The 16,677-nt window shown below is 43.6% G+C and overlaps 1 protein-coding gene and 1 long non-coding RNA gene across 2 annotated transcripts in view; one reads left to right on the top strand and one right to left on the bottom strand.

Moving 5' to 3' along the window:
* The window catches only part of LOC139046757 (uncharacterized), a 72,475-nt gene that overhangs the window by 4,100 nt on the left and 51,698 nt on the right, over window positions 1-16,677 (bottom strand). The gene's annotated exons all lie outside the window — the stretch shown is intronic.
* LOC139047752 (uncharacterized) lies at window positions 3,766-16,496 on the top strand. The gene is made up of 5 exons (XR_011507348.1): window positions 3,766-4,194; window positions 4,915-5,005; window positions 7,753-7,938; window positions 12,678-12,863; window positions 14,677-16,496. It is a non-coding gene; the product is annotated as an uncharacterized lncRNA (long non-coding RNA).

Here is a 16,677-nt window from a genome sequence, read left to right as displayed (position 1 = left end):
GTGGGGATGACACTAGGTCAACGTAAGTCAGTGCCGTAGGTGGCAAGCGGACAAAGTCGACAGAACTGAGGCGACTGGGGTGTGGTTCAGCGGGATCCAGAACAGGCAGGTCAAGGCGGAGAGTACTGGCGGAACAATCAATGAGAACAGAATGTGCGGCGAGGAAGTCTAAGCCGAGGATGATGTCGTGGGGACAGTGGGCGATGACTGTGAATAGCACGACTGTTGAGCGATCGGCGAAGGAGGCGCGGGCGGCACACATACCAATTACGGGGGCTGTTCCGCCATCGGCGACACGGACAAGAAGCGTCGTGGCGGGCGTGATTATTTTTTCAGGCGGGTACGAAAGTCCGCGCTCATTACCGACAAATGCGCCCCAGTGTCTATAAGAGCAGATACAGGAACACCGTCGACTTGCACGTCAAGATGGTTCATATGAGTGGGCAACGTCAATGGAGGATTTGGCGGCGTAGGGAGCAATGCAGCGTCACCTCGAGGCGCTGCATCATTTAGTTTTCCGGCTGGGAGCGGCGTCCGAATGGAGTCGGCGAAAAGGAGCGACGGGGCTGGGGAGAGCGAGATTGTCGTCGTTGGGGCGAAGGTGAACGAGAATAGGGGCGGTTCGGCTCAGGAGAGTCAGTGGCTGCATTATCGGAGCGTGCGGCATAAGGACGAGAAGGGCCACCCGAGGGGCGAGAATAAGCAGTATAAGCAGACCGGGTCGGGTAAGTCCAGCGACTTCGACAGTGCCGAGAAATGTGACCGATACGACGGCAGTGAAAACAAATGGGCTTGTCGTCAGCAGTGCGCCATTCAGCTGGGTTGCGGAAACGTGGTGGGTAAGAAGATGCAGGACGGGCCGGAATCGAAGAAGCCGGATGGGTATCAGGGTGATGGGCCGAGCAGATGGTGTGAAGGCCCATGTTTTCGAACTCCTAGCGGACAACTGCCTGGATCTGGGAAACCGTGACTGCCGGTGCGCTGGTGGGGCTGGAGTCGAAGGCAGCCGGATAGGCGGCCTCAATCTCACGCCGAACGATCTTGGTAATATCGCCGGTGTTGTTGGGACGAGGAGCGTCGGCACAGGAAGAAGTCGCTGGGGTATTGGGCAAACGGGCAAACTGCTGATCGATACGTCTGCTTTTGGCGAGTTCCAGGCGGCGGCACTCTTTGATAACAGCATCCGCCGTCGCGACGTTGTTGAATACGAGCAAGTTGAAGGCGTCATCGGCAATGCTTTTGAGGATGTGGGATACCTTGTCTGACTCAGGCATGTGTGCATCAACTTTGCGGCACAGAGCCAAGACGTCCTGAATGTACGTGACATAGGGCTCTGTTGACGTCTGCACACGGCCGGAAAGCGCCTTCTGCGGGGCAAGTTTGTGACCGTAGGGGTTGCCGAACAAGTCTCGGAGCTTTTGCTTGAACGAATCCCAACTGGTGAGCTCCTCTTTGTGCGTCCGAAACCAAACTCGAGGTGTGCCACCGAGGTAAAAGACTACGTTGGCGAGCATGATATTAGGGTCCCACTGGTTATTGCGGCTGACGTGTTCGTATAGGCTGATCCAGTCGTCGACGTCGTCCCCATCTTTGCCCGAGAATACGCCAGGATCACGAGGAACAGGGAGAGTGATGTACACTGTAAAAAATTTCCGTAATTATACGGGGGATTTCCGTCATTATACGGAGGACTGCAAGTAAAAAAACGGAAAATCGGTCATTGTCACAAAAAACTGCAAAAACTGCCGTTAAAATACGGAAAGTGCTCTCCGTTTTCAGCTTAACGGACATTTTGCACGTATTATTACGGTAACTGCCCTGTTTTGCACGAAACAGACGGAATTCCGTATTATTATTATGCGAACATCCGTATTTTCGCGACGAAAACTATACCCGCATGCTGTCTAAATGAGCATGCACTTGTACTCGCAGAGTTCCATCCAAGAACAATTTATTGAACAGGCGAACTGTACACATTATGAAGACACGTGCAGACTCAGCCTTCTACCGAAAGCTTCAATAACAGATCGTATAGATATACATTGACGCGCACTCTCTCTCTCTCCATATATATATATATATTATTCGGTGTAAACGCTGTGCAGATTATAATACAACATATATGTGTAAGTGGACGAAGTGTGGTGGATACACGTTCCAATCTCCAATGAAAACAAACTTGCACCGCTCAGCTGCTGCATGGTGCGCTGACAATGACATCGGCGCTGTATGTGCATATATATATATATATATATATATATATATATATATATATATATATATATATATATATGTGTGTGTGTGTGTGTGTGTGTTCATCAACACCAGGCGAGCGTCTTTGTGGATCGGGCGGCCAAAATTAATTATTTCAACGTCTCGATTCAAAGCGATGGTCCAACATTGAAGGCGCGATCTCACTCTTTTCATCAATGGAACATCCGTGGTCGTTCACGATCATCAATAGCGCGGCCACAACTCGTTTTTCGGTTTGTTGCTCGTCGTCTTTTCTGTACACCTGTATTTTTCTTTCGGGCATAGCATATGCATATGGGCTTAGTAACGCTGATCATATGCGCAAATATATGCGTGTTCTCGCAATGTTCTCAAATTAAGCGCTTTGTAGTTAATAACGCAGCATATATGTTTAAGTGAATGAAGAGCCGGGGACATACGTGCATACGTAAACAAGCTTGCGGCACTCAGGTGCTGGTACACTGGGAATGACATTAGTGCTCTATACGCCAAAAATTGTGCGCACTCTAAATCAGTACCGAAACGCAGGGAGTGGTATAATGACCGTAACTGCGTTTACATTTGGCAATAAATGGTCTCGAAGGGGACTGGCGGCCTGTAGATCCAAGTACAACGGTCGGAGGAAATTTTCGAATGCGGCAAGCAATTAACCCAAGTGTCAAAGAGCACTGCTGAACTGCAATGTAGTTGGTTGAACTCATTCCCATGATATTTACAAAATATCTCGTCTCTGACAATAACTGCCCATTCATTGAGACAAATCGATTACGCATAATCTTCACTGTCCATGTGTTAATTCTTGCGGTAAGATGTAATCGCAAACATTTGGTGCTTCATCTTGAAACAAGACCGGTAAGCGCGCTCGTTCTTGTACGGTAGAATCAAGAACGCGAACATGCACCGACATGTATGTAAACTACTGGAAGGTGACTGAAGATGAAGGACCTATTACCGTGCTAGTACTGTGTATACTGTCAAAAAGAAGAAAAAAATATTTCGGAAAGAAAGAATGCCCAGTGTCGAGATGTAACGATTCAAGCTTTATTTCTTTTTGACCTATAGAATGCAACACCACTAGTTCCACGTGCTTTATGCATGGGTAATGTTATGACACAACTCATTATTTAACCGTTCATTACATGCACCAACCCGCCCAAATTATCACTGTACTCGAGCTTATGGACGCATCGCAGTGCACTGCTTTGCACTTCATTGTAGCACAGGGGTTTGCTATCGCCAGTAGCGAATGCTTTGGTTGACCTCCCTGCCTTTCTTCCTTTTGAATTCTCTCTCCCTTTGTATAAAACGCATTAACTTGTGGGAGAGAAAGCATTCTCCTCTTTTAGAATTCAATTAATTGTCAAGCAATTATATTGCAGTTCCAGTCTCTAGAGCACAAATGCGAAAACGAAACCGATTCTCTTCGGTTCTCCGCGCTCAGAGTGCGGCACCAGGGGGCAGGGCGCGCTGCGCGTCCGTTGGAGTCAACGTTTTAAAACGTTGGTTGGAGTGGCAGACGGAGATGCACATGTCTAGTCAGCCGGCATTTTTCGAGTCGTGTTGTAAATGTTGTTAATTCGCCGTAAATATCTCTTGATTTGTACTCAAGGGTGGAGCAAGACCCCAAGGAAGAGAGATTGACTCATCGGGAGCGAAGAACAGAAACGATGGATGGTTACGCTGCTTGGGTCTCGGCACGTTCAAATTGGCAAAGTTCCGAATTTGTTGCTGTGTTGTGTCCGCTTGTGCGCTCGTTATTTGCCGTCATCGCTCGGAGATATTTGCGCTGGATGTCTTTCACTTCGTGTACAAAACTCTGCTCGCTGCGGCATCGAAGAAGTTGTCCTGTGTTTGGGTGCACGTATGCGCTTGGACACGGATAGCCTGCTTGCTCTCAACGGGTGTTCAACAGTCTACGCGCGCTGGTAACTTGCTCATGAGGTAAGCCCATTTTAATCTTATTTGTTCTGCATAACGTAGGTGTTAAAATGATGTGTGGTAAGCCGGTGTCGCGAACAGAAATATTGTTTCAAAAGACCACTATGCAACGTCTTAGGGCAAAAATCACGCATGCATGGGGAAAGGATAAAACCTATCTCTTCAGATCGATTCCAGTCGTAGCGCGATTGGCTCGATCGCAATTTCCGTGAGGTACTTCTAACCTTTTGTTCACTCGCGTTAAAAGCGTAGAATAAAACTGCGTTCAGTTGAGCTCTTGTATTGACGCTTGTATTGGCTTGAGAGCATACTGTATCCGATACAAGAACTTCTGTTAAAATACGGAAATAAACGTTCGAGGCAATAGCAGTCGCTCACTACCTGTGATCGTTACTTTCTTGCTTGGGTGCATGTTTTAATTGTGACCGGAAAAAAACGTCTTGCTGCACCGTTTGCGGTGCACCAAGACGTGTTCCTTCGAATGATGTCTGGGCAGTCAAGGCATTCGTGCCACTAAGCAAGCAGTAAACGGGGTATCAGTGCGAAAACATTTGGACATACAAGAGAAGCGAATGGTATCACCATAGACTCTTTTATTTGACGAATAATTCAGTTGTATTACTAAAGCGGAGAGTGGATATGCATGAAAATCAGATTGTATTTATACTAAGCAAAAACAAGGTAACTTATCATTACTAATCAATCCTTTTCTTTTACTGAAAGGCAAGTTGCTGTTGTGCTGGAGCTGAGAAGAGGTCTGCTGCCTGCAATGGGTCCATCTCTCTCAAGTTATTGCAGTATTATAGCTCTCAAGGTGAGTGGATTTTTTTTTCTCATAGCTATTTGCCACCTGAATCAGGACCGTTTACTTAGCTGTGTAGGTGATCACTGTTAGTGACATTGGAGTGCTGGTGGACCAGCACTCCTTTATGATTGCAACGCATATGACAGAGTGCAGCTGTGGCAGTATGCAAAGGTGTTAATCTACAAGCCAAATTAGGTTCTTTGAGGTAATATGTTAATATATTGATGACATTGGATTGTGGTCTAGCAGGCAAAAATGCTAAACAAAAAGAAATTTTAATTTGCACTTGGTAAGATGTGCAAGCAATTCAGGCTGTTATACATGAAGTGGGACATTTGTAGATGTCTTCTACAGTGCTGCAGTCCTGAATGGCTTCAGAGTTGAGTGATACCACTATAATTTCTCTGTAGAGCATGCAGCACAGTTTAGCATTGGGGGAGGCTGGCATCAACAGGCGTCTACTTACTGTGAAGTTCAAGTGAGGTGTTACTGTTAGGGTGACTATATATAATTTATGGTTTAATTCTAGTCTTGTGTCAGGCAGACATAGTTTACCCATTTGGTTAAACAATAGAGATGTAATATCTATGTATACAAGTATTACCCATTCATTTATGCCATTTAGACAATGGCAGAAATGCGTGGGTAATACTTGTGTACATAGACAATACATCACTATTGTTTAACCAAGCGGTGCCCCTGCATGCTAAATTTTACAGGGCTATTATTAAGTAATGTCAGCTTTTGTTGTAACATTAAGGCACCTTTTATATTATTACAGATTACCACCATTGTGCACCATCATAGTGTCATATTTACACTAAATGTATTTGACTTTGCTATAAAACCTTGCACAGCGGTGCATCGTGAAATTTTTTTTTATAGTTTCTGGCCTCAGAATGCACTTCACGTTATATTCTTGTTTGCAACAAGACTATAAATGCAGGTTTCTCTCCTTATGTTTTGTGGCACTTCAAACTGCGGCGAGCTAAACCACTGGGCAGCAATACTGGATACGCTACTGCGTGTGGAGCTGTCTTCAAACACACACAAGGAATACATCATTGCTTTTTAGCACAAAATAACGGACACAAGAAAGACGACAGAACAAGGCGCTACTCTCAACTGACATCGCTATATTGCGTCCCTCCTTTGTAGAGAGCAGAATCTAGAAGAACATTTGCTGTGAACACCAAGTGCAGGAACCACCAACATCTGATCAAAAAAGCACACTCATGCGACAGAATCCAAAAAAGAAACATATTGAGCACTTTACAAGGTTAAAGAAAGCACACTAATGCACTGTGACCCCAGTGACTGTATGAAGAAAACTTCTGATAACTCTCTGGCGGTGGTATCACGGCCCTTTTTTCAAAATCGTAGCATCACGAAACATTGCGAACCTAAGCGATCCATACCAACAGGCACAGGTTCCCATTTGGCTCAACATTGTAAAATATGGAAGTGCAAAGCCATGTTTCGTGATACTACGATTTTGAAAAAGTGCTGTGATACCACCGCCTGAGTTATCGGAAGATTTCTTCATACAGTCATTGGGGTCACAGTGCATTAGTGTGCCTTCTTTAACCTTGTGCAGTGCTCAATATGGTTTTTTGGATCCCGTCGCATGAGTACGCTCTTGTGATTGGTTGTTGGTGGTCTCTGCACATGGTGCTAACTGTGGATGTTCTTCTAGATTCTACTATTTATAAAGGAGCGACGCAATAAAGTGATGTCAGTTGAGTGTAGCGCCTTGTGCTGGTCGTCTTTCTTGTGTCCATTGTTTTGCACTTAACAAAGTATTTATGGATTCACACCAACTAGCCCGCCAACACATTGTGTTGCAGGCACTTCTGAAGTACTGTCTGTCCAATAACCTTGGTGGCATAGAAGCGCCGTCCACTTCTATGCGTTGCTTTCTGTTTCATTGTGGCATGACATCACATTATAATCATAATGTGTATGTACTTTTTCCAAGAGACCCATATTCCTATCCTTGTGTTGTATTTGCTGTCGCATTATTTATGTGCAAATGACCAGTGCTCCGAGCTCCATTTTATCGCAAGTAAACTACTGGTACCTAAACAGATCTGTATATCAGAAAACCAAAGCTGAACTGCCGAACAGTACCAAGCGGCAGCCTTAGTGCAGTGTCAAGTAGTCAGATTTTATTGGTCATGCAGAGGTACACAGGATAGCTCTTTATTACTTGCTGAATAATTAAGCTGTGTGAAAACTGAGTATATATGTAGCTTCAACCACATGCTATTGGTCATTGCTCCTGCCCTCATCAAATGTAGAAGATTATCACGGCATTTCCTATTCTCTTTTTCCTTAATACAGTGGGATTACTGCATGCGTAAGTAGGAAACGGATCACATAGGCAATCAAAAGCCAACATTGTGTAAACTTGGAACATTGATTGTACAGTTTGATGACCCAGAATAAGTAGGAATACACCATAAATGATTGACAATTAACTTTTACTTGACACAGGGCTAAAGCATACAGTAAGCATACTGTATGCTCACATGGTGTCAATCAATTTAAATTTTAGTGTAGCTTTACAGTGTACGCTTCTATTGTTGTATTCTGTCAGAGGAATGATAATGTTTCGCGTGTATAGCAACTAGACTGTCTATATACAGAAGTAAAAATGTGTGAACTGTATTTTTTAATGATTTGATAGAATGTGTAGCACAATAAAGCCATACAATCAACGCACAGTGATGTGACTTTCTCTGCACATGTTGCAGGTTCAAAAAAAGTATGGTGGAAGCTGTTGCCAAGGTTCCGACCAGAAAAGACAGCCAGTATAAAAGGGTCCACGCCACTGATCTCTACTACAGGGGATGAACAGCACATCGAGCGCCCTCGACTGAAGCCGGCCTTGTCCCGGAAGTTGGTGCTTGACAACTTTGCGGCAGCACTTTGTTGCACGGGTGTGTAGCATTTCTTCCCCTAACATGCCTGCCTGATGTGCCATAAACTACCCAAGCACTGTTTCGAGGTGTCCAGAATTTTTCCATTGTAGTGTCTACAGTGTCGCTAACATAAGTGGCGTGCAATGGAAACACTGGTAAATCAGAAAAAACTTGATGTAAAAGAACACTATCGTATACGGGTTCAGATTGTCATAAAAGTGCTTACCAGACATGTAGAGACCTCCTAAAATGTGAAAAACCACAAAGAAAAGTTTTTCGGCAGCAATATTATCTGATCGCACGCACTAGTTAGTCCCAGGCGGCACGTCAGGTTGGGCCAACGTTGGAAACATATTGGCACTTCTTGGCCCAATGATGGCCCAAGATTAACAGCGTGGTTCCAATATTGGCAGTGCCATTCTGGTTCCTGGCCCAATGTTGGCCTAAGGTTAACAGCGTGGCGCCAATATTGGCTGTGCCATTCTGATAGAGATCCAATGTTGGCCCACTTTACACAGTAAGTAAACAATATTGGCTGTGCCATTCTGATAGAGATCCAATGTTGGCCCACTTTACACAGTCAGTAAACAATATTGGCTGTGCCATTCTGATAGAGATCCAATGTTGGCCCACTTTACACAGTAAGTAAACAATATTGGCTGTGCGATTCTGATAGAGATCCAATGTTGGTCCACTTTACACAGTCAGTAAACAATATTGGCACTGCCGTTCAACAAGGCGGGAATTATTGGAGCGACTTTCGTATGGATTTGCCAATATGGGTTAGTAGTTGGCTTTCTTTGGAGGACATTGGCCCGTAATAAGCTAATTTTCGCCTTGTCGGCTTTTAGTGCTCTACGACTTGCTGAGATTGAACGTGTTTTGAAAACTAACGCACTGATCACAGGCACACTGCGCAGGAACCAAAAATATGTTCTCCCATATCAACTCCATGAATGGTACACCGCCATTATTGCACTTCTCTTTTACCGAAATGTGTCCCCTAAAGAGAAAAGCCAGTGTACCACGTAGCAAGCAGGGGAAGTCGCATAAATTTAGCCACTGCTTTATTGATCGTGAATAAGAACTTGAGCTTTCCATAAGAAGCAACGGTATTGCGAATTTGCCTGCGCACTGTATTTTATGCATGTACGCTCCGCGGCTTTAGTGGGTCAGGATTCTGAGGAGAATCGAGAATTACAGTGCCTCAGAGCTGATGGAACCGTTTTATATTGGATCGAGATGGAGTGCATATGCATTAGTGAAACTATTGTTTGTTTGTTTAGCATGCATGGCATGTTGCGGCGACATCATGCTCCTATTCTAATATATTTGTTTGTTCGTGCATGCGTAGTAAGCTTCTTGTATGAATGCTTCTGACAGAAAAAAAAATTAATTGCACGTTTTGGCATTTGCGTGTCAACAACCTCTTGCATGTCTTTGCCTTTAGTAGGCACCGCGCATTCCGGATTTTTTTTTTCGGCCTAGCTTTCCGTCCTTCAGCCCCTCTTGCCTCTCCTTCACGCACCCAGGTGAGCCTGGTCAATGCTGTCAGTCAAGCGTTCAGACAGCCATAAGCTGCTGTGTCGAATTGGGTGCTCTCGGAAGCATGGGGGAAAGCGGCGGGGTCACTATTGTCCTCCTTGTCGCCCTCCATCGCTGCCACCCCAAAACCCGTTCGGGCTAGGTCCAGCAGGGGAAAGTGGCGTTTACGCCGTATTCTTCGTTCACCCTTTCCTTTCACTCTTTCTTTCTACGTGTCGCTAGCACGCCGACTGGGTGCAACACCACCTGAGTGCTTGCCGCCCGTTCTTGCCAGCGCACTCCTCTCGTGAAAACTGCTCGCTTGCTGTCGTCATTTCTACTGAGAAGCCTACATCTTGAAATACGCACCAATGTGGCCACGAATTTTCGTGAGTGTTAGAATTAATATAGGCGACGCAACAATTAGAAAAGAAGTCGGCGCTCGTGGGCACCGTCTTCGATGTGGGATGAACTCAGATACAAAGAAGCATGGATCATACAATGGTGAGTGCATTTGTTTTGCGCATGTTATAAGTTTTATCAGAAGCAATATCAGCCAAGCTATATCACCCAAGCAATATCACGCGGTATATATATTACTGAAACAGGCCTGGCTAATGTAGAATGCCTGTAATTAAATAGCTCTTTTTTTTGCAGCCTTTGAATAGTGCCTGGAGTAGAACCACGTGTAAATCTCTGTGAATTTCACCCAAATTGTAGGACTAAGATTTTATCAAGCCACGCGTGCGGCCTGATCCTGCTAGTGATACCGAGGAACCACGCTTCTTCTCACTGGTATAGGTCAAGCATCATTTCCAGCTGACAGTATTTCTTTCTTTTCGAATAAATGCTTCTTTTACTAGTGTTTCTTGACGGAACTTCTCGGTTTCCACATTAAACATTTCGCACGAAGGCCGCATTGTGTCTACACTGTCTGATACTAGGCTTTTTGTGCTGCAGCAGGTTTTGCTGCAATTTTTAATTTTAAAGTGCTACGCTGACTAAGTGTGAGCTGTAAACAAAGCGGACTGCGCATTTTATGTCTGTTCTAAGTGTTACGTTACATGTTGTACAAGGTATGCCATATATGTCGAAATATTAGGAAGTGTTACTTGACAAATCTCTTGCAAGAAAGTTTCTTGATTCACCCCTTCGAACTCTCTGCTCATACTTATAATATTGTTGCAGTATGGCGATTTTTCAAATGAAAACTCTCCATCATAGATTTGTCATACCAACATCTCTGACATTGTTTCTTTTCATTTTACAGTGCAAACATTTCCTCCAAGTAATGGTGAAGTCGCTATCGGATATGGTGGCAATACCAACGAAACCACCGCGTTATCGTGGTCCTCGGGGGCATGATAAGCCTGCTGTCATCCAAGCACTGACAAACCTGCCTACCGACGTCAGCTCCATGCCCTGAAGCCCCTGGCTAGCCCACCGTCCTCGGCACCTTGCCCAATTCCTATCCTGAGGGCAGTGCCTGTAAATAAACTGTTTGAAGATAACCGAGCGTCACCCATCTAGGTCCACGGAAAATGCCTGTTTGTGAAAATGTATTCGCAAATAAACTGTCATAAACGTCAATTTCAGTATTCATTTATTATTATTTGCAATCATATATGACTTCTGCTTCTTGACATCTTTTTGTCGAGCTTTCCTAGCTACTATTGAGGAAGAGAGTAAGGGGACAATTGCTACAAAAAATGCCGCTAGCAAAATGTTTGCGGTAAGAATATGTGCGTGCTCTAAAGCCAGCATATCTAGAATAGTTCAGGAGAACATTCATTTGGGCTAGATGGTGCATACTTGAATAAGGAAGGAACAGCGCCAACTAAATCGAACACAAGAGGGGAGAACGACACAGGACGTTCGTTCGTTCTCCCCTCTTGTGATCGTCTTAGTTGGCGCTGTTCCTTCCTAATTCAAATATCTAGAATATTCGTCATGCAAAGGGCATTGGCTCAAAGCTGGCATTAATATTGGTAACGATATGGCTCAACACTGGTCCTACGCTGGCAGCACGATGGCTGCTGCATTGGCATAACATTGGCCCAATCTTGGCTTTAACGCTGGTCCTACGATGGCTGCTGCATTGGCATAACATTGGTCCAATCTTGGCTTTAACGCTGGTCCTACGCTGGCAGCACGATGGCTGCTGCATTGGCATAACATTGGCCCAATCTTGGCTTTAACGCTGGTCCTACGATGGCTGCTGCATTGGCATAACATTGGTCCAATCTTGGCTTTAACGCTGGTCCTACGCTGGCACCACAATGGCTGCTGCATTGGCATAACATTGGTCCAATCTTGGCTTGAACGCTGGGCCAACATTGGATTGGGTTGCACTTTGCCAATATGCCAACATTGGTCCAACATTGGTACCAATTTCTGCCAGCATTGGGCCATGGTTGGACCAATGCTGGTGTGCTGCCTGGGTACTTTTTCCAAGAGACCCATATTCCTATCCTTGTGTTGTATTTGCTGTCGCATTATTTATGTGCAAATGACCAGTGCTCCGAGCTCCATTTTATCGCAAGTAAACTACTGGTACCTAAACAGATCTGTATATCAGAAAACCAAAGCTGAACTGCCGAACAGTACCAAGCGGCAGCCTTAGTGCAGTGTCAAGTAGTCAGATTTTATTGGTCATGCAGAGGTACACAGGATAGCTCTTTATTACTTGCTGAATAATTAAGCTGTGTGAAAACTGAGTATATATGTAGCTTCAACCACATGCTATTGGTCATTGCTCCTGCCCTCATCAAATGTAGAAGATTATCACGGCATTTCCTATTCTCTTTTTCCTTAATACAGTGGGATTACTGCATGCGTAAGTAGGAAACGGATCACATAGGCAATCAAAAGCCAACATTGTGTAAACTTGGAACATTGATTGTACAGTTTGATGACCCAGAATAAGTAGGAATACACCATAAATGATTGACAATTAACTTTTACTTGACACAGGGCTAAAGCATACAGTAAGCATACTGTATGCTCACATGGTGTCAATCAATTTAAATTTTAGTGTAGCTTTACAGTGTACGCTTCTATTGTTGTATTCTGTCAGAGGAATGATAATGTTTCGCGTGTATAGCAACTAGACTGTCTATATACAGAAGTAAAAATGTGTGAACTGTATTTTTTAATGATTTGATAGAATGTGTAGCACAATAAAGCCATACAATCAACGCACAGTGATGTGACTTTCTCTGCACATGTTGCAGGTTCAAAAAAAGTATGGTGGAAGCTGTTGCCAAGGTTCCGACCAGAAAAGACAGCCAGTATAAAAGGGTCCACGCCACTGATCTCTACTACAGGGGATGAACAGCACATCGAGCGCCCTCGACTGAAGCCGGCCTTGTCCCGGAAGTTGGTGCTTGACAACTTTGCGGCAGCACTTTGTTGCACGGGTGTGTAGCATTTCTTCCCCTAACATGCCTGCCTGATGTGCCATAAACTACCCAAGCACTGTTTCGAGGTGTCCAGAATTTTTCCATTGTAGTGTCTACAGTGTCGCTAACATAAGTGGCGTGCAATGGAAACACTGGTAAATCAGAAAAAACTTGATGTAAAAGAACACTATCGTATACGGGTTCAGATTGTCATAAAAGTGCTTACCAGACATGTAGAGACCTCCTAAAATGTGAAAAACCACAAAGAAAAGTTTTTCGGCAGCAATATTATCTGATCGCACGCACTAGTTAGTCCACCATATGCCCTGCTTCCAGGACAAGCGACTGCATGACATCGCATTTCCACTGGCTTCACCTGCATCCGGTGCGGTGTGCTGCACCCAGCGAAACATGTTAGAAATCAGTGGTGCACAGTGTTTTCTGTCCCCTTTCTCGACGCCTACTGAACACATGTTAAACTGTTTCCAAAGCAGACAAACAGAAGGAAAGGGTTCTGAACACATTGCATTTTAAAGTGGCTGGTACTGGGTAACGCAAGTACTGTGGCATAGTAGATTTGCACCAGGCAACCTGGGTTCCCAAAAAGGCTACTGTTTACTTGCAAATGGCCAACGTATTGTGAGCATGTTGAAGTTCTTTTTTTATTCTCATCGCTTATTTAGCTAACGGAGACAGCTTTCACAACTGAAGAAGCCTTGGAAGCATGAAACACTTCACAAAACCAGCTTCAATATATCGTGTCTGCATCACAATTTCATGGCTGCATGAGTGAACCCTCTGGTAACATGTAAGAGAGTTCATGATGTTTGCCATGCATTATCCAGTTTATTTACAGGTCAACCCTATCTTGAGATTTAAGCTGATGTTGCGTTTAGAGAAATTATGGCCGAGAGCCAGCTTTTGAGAATACAGATTGAGCTTGACAGATTAAACGCCAGAACAAGTCATTGAGGATTTCAGATCAAGAATCTTCAAAGGCCAGTTCATTTAGTGGTGTTAATATTCTGCTCGAAGTTGTTGATTGTTACGTTCATATGGTGCCCAAGCATTGCGGTAACAACTTCACTTGGAGTACATAGCAAGGGTGTATTCAATGTAAGCTGCTGGCTTTTTTTCTGTGTTTTCAAAAACTGGTTTCTTGTTCAGTTTAAATTTTCGAATTTTGCATTGTTTATTAGGTGTTGTGTCTTGTTTCCTTTTCCTGCAGCTTCTTAGTTAAACATCTGAATAGTGAACACAACTTGACCTTTTGCTTGATTGCCTAGATTACATGCCCTCGATGCAAAACAATTTCACTTCAAAACTGCTTGTACCGCACTGAAAGAATAACTTGAAGCAGCCATAGCCACCAATAACACGCAAGAGATGATTATGAAAATTTTAATATTGTTTTTTGATCTACAGGGTGTCTTAACTATCGTGCACCAAGATTCAGAAATATGTAAATTCGATGTAACTAGACAAAATGAAGGTAATGTTTGCCATCGCCTGGAGATACTCTGATTATATTGTGCATTCTGCCTAATTACATAATTCTTAATTATTTATTAAATATCTGAAATAATTAAATGAAATGTGTCAATGAAAAGTTGTAGAGCAATATGAAAGCCTCCTGATACACTTTTTTGTTACTGTTACTCATTGTGTGCTACATAAAAGTGTTTTTCCAAGGAATAAGCCTGCGAATACACATAAAGTGTCTTGAGTGGCCAGTCATGTGTCAGTTTTGTGGTGCAAAGCCACGAATACAACCTAAATGGGTTCTTTTAAGAAAAAGACTTAGCTCAGCAAATTATCTTTCTTTGTGCAGCCTGTGGAGACAAGGTTTCTTAGACATGGCCGTGGCCCTCAAGGAAGATGCCGAGGCCACAGGCAGTTCCTCCAGTGACCGTGAAAAGGTCCCCTGGGGCACAAGTATGGTTTGGCACCCCCACCTTTCTCCTGCAGCTTTTCTGTCTACTTAGCTAACCAGGTGGGTCAATGATGGCAAAGGGAAAAAAAGAATCAACAGCATCAAACGCAGAACTTGCTCAAGCTCAATGCATTTTTGGTGTGAAGTTTTTCCCTTATCATTTATCAAAAAAAACGGGTAATAAGTATATGATATGGTCTTCATACGGACACCTCTTTCCCACAGAGAATTAGCAGTAAAAAAAGCAGCTTATGAAGGCTTGAATATTAGCTAGGATGATGTGGCATAGATAGGATAATGATTATGAATGTTTCTAATGAAGGCAGTGGTAGTAAAGTGAATAATCAGAGTTTATATACAGATTGAAAGACATTTCGTTCCAATGCCAGAATTTTAAATCATCCCAAATAATTCTTGCATTTTATAGTCTTCATTTTATAGTTCTTGATGCTTGCTTCTTGCCGACATCATTCTTATGCTGCATAATTCACCTGTTATAAATTCCCTATTTCCCCCATTCAAGCAACTTTACATTGATCATAAGAAACCTCGTAGATGAGTTCCAGAAACTTGCTGATGAGATTAGGGGGCGGCGTGTACCCCAGGCCGCTTTCAAGGGCCTCATATCTTGCAAATGTTAGAAATACTCCTGCTAAGCAAGTTCTTGGTGTCATACAAGGTTATTTGCGAATACGAATTTGCCTAAATTTAGAAAACAGCCAATATAAAAAATGTCAAGCGATATCGCTGGCGATACACACACACATTCCAACTGAACTAAATGCAAATAAATATAGCACCAAATGCAGAATTATTGGCATGATGCCATTCTTTCAGTGGAATAAAATCTGTCCTGCATTGTAAATCTGGAATCCTTTATAATCCAGACTACTAAATACTTATGAGGGTTGTAGCGTAAAATATGCATGTATTTATTTCTCGTTTCTTTACTTTAGGACCCGATAATGCTAAAACAGCAGTGAAAGAACTGATATCACAGTACCTAATACTTTATATTGCTCCAGAAATCCGTTTCTCTGCCGATCGCAGCATTCGACACTAAGAAAAAGGCACATAACACTTAGGGTGGTGCTACTCACTTTGATTGTTTGGGAACGAAACCCATAATGTACATGTTATGGCCCTACGTGTCATTACGTTTGAACAACAAAAAGGTTGGGGGTTTGCATTTTGCAAAACTGCAGGGAGGTTTTCACTGTGTGCATATAAAATTAGGAACCTTCCCAGCTCATACTAAATGCATTCTCCAAAGCTTTAGGTTATATAGGTGCACTACTTTACACAGAACACACTCTTTTCCCTCGTCACGGCTCACACTCTTAGGCAGAGTTACACCCTTTGAAGTGCCCCTTCTTCCACACAACGATAATTGTCATCTGCCTTTATGCATTTTCTTTCTTTAACGCTGCGAGCCCTGTGCTTTCCAGTAACGAACGGCATGCGCGTTATCAGCATGATAGCATTCCCGACAACAAAGTAGCGGGCGTGGCGTCTTCAAGAAAGGAAACGCATCGAGGCAAATAACGATTATTGTTGTGTGGCAGAAGCGGCACTCCAAAGGGTGTAACTTTGCCTAAGAGTGCAGGTGGTGATTCAGATTCTTCAAAGGTGTTTCATTGTATGGGATGGCACATCGCGCTTCACTTATTTGCAGAATATTGCATTCCAATTGTGTCATATGAGATAAATCCATTAGAGAGCTTTATCTTGCCCTAAATTTATTACAGCTGTGTACTGGTAAACTGGCCGCAGCTTGCAGTGCTTATGGAAAAACAATTGTAACTGCCATATTATATGTAACTGCTAGTGCACAGGCATAGGCAGCAGCAATGGTTAGAGTACACTTGTTTCTTCTATTCTGGGGTATGCATCCTCCAC

The sequence above is a fragment of the Dermacentor albipictus genome, chromosome 7 (genome assembly GCF_038994185.2).
Source record: "Dermacentor albipictus isolate Rhodes 1998 colony chromosome 7, USDA_Dalb.pri_finalv2, whole genome shotgun sequence".
NCBI lineage: Eukaryota > Metazoa > Arthropoda > Arachnida > Ixodida > Ixodidae > Dermacentor > Dermacentor albipictus.
The sequence above is the reverse complement of the archived record's forward strand: the minus strand, read 5'-3'. Positions and strand labels throughout refer to the sequence as shown.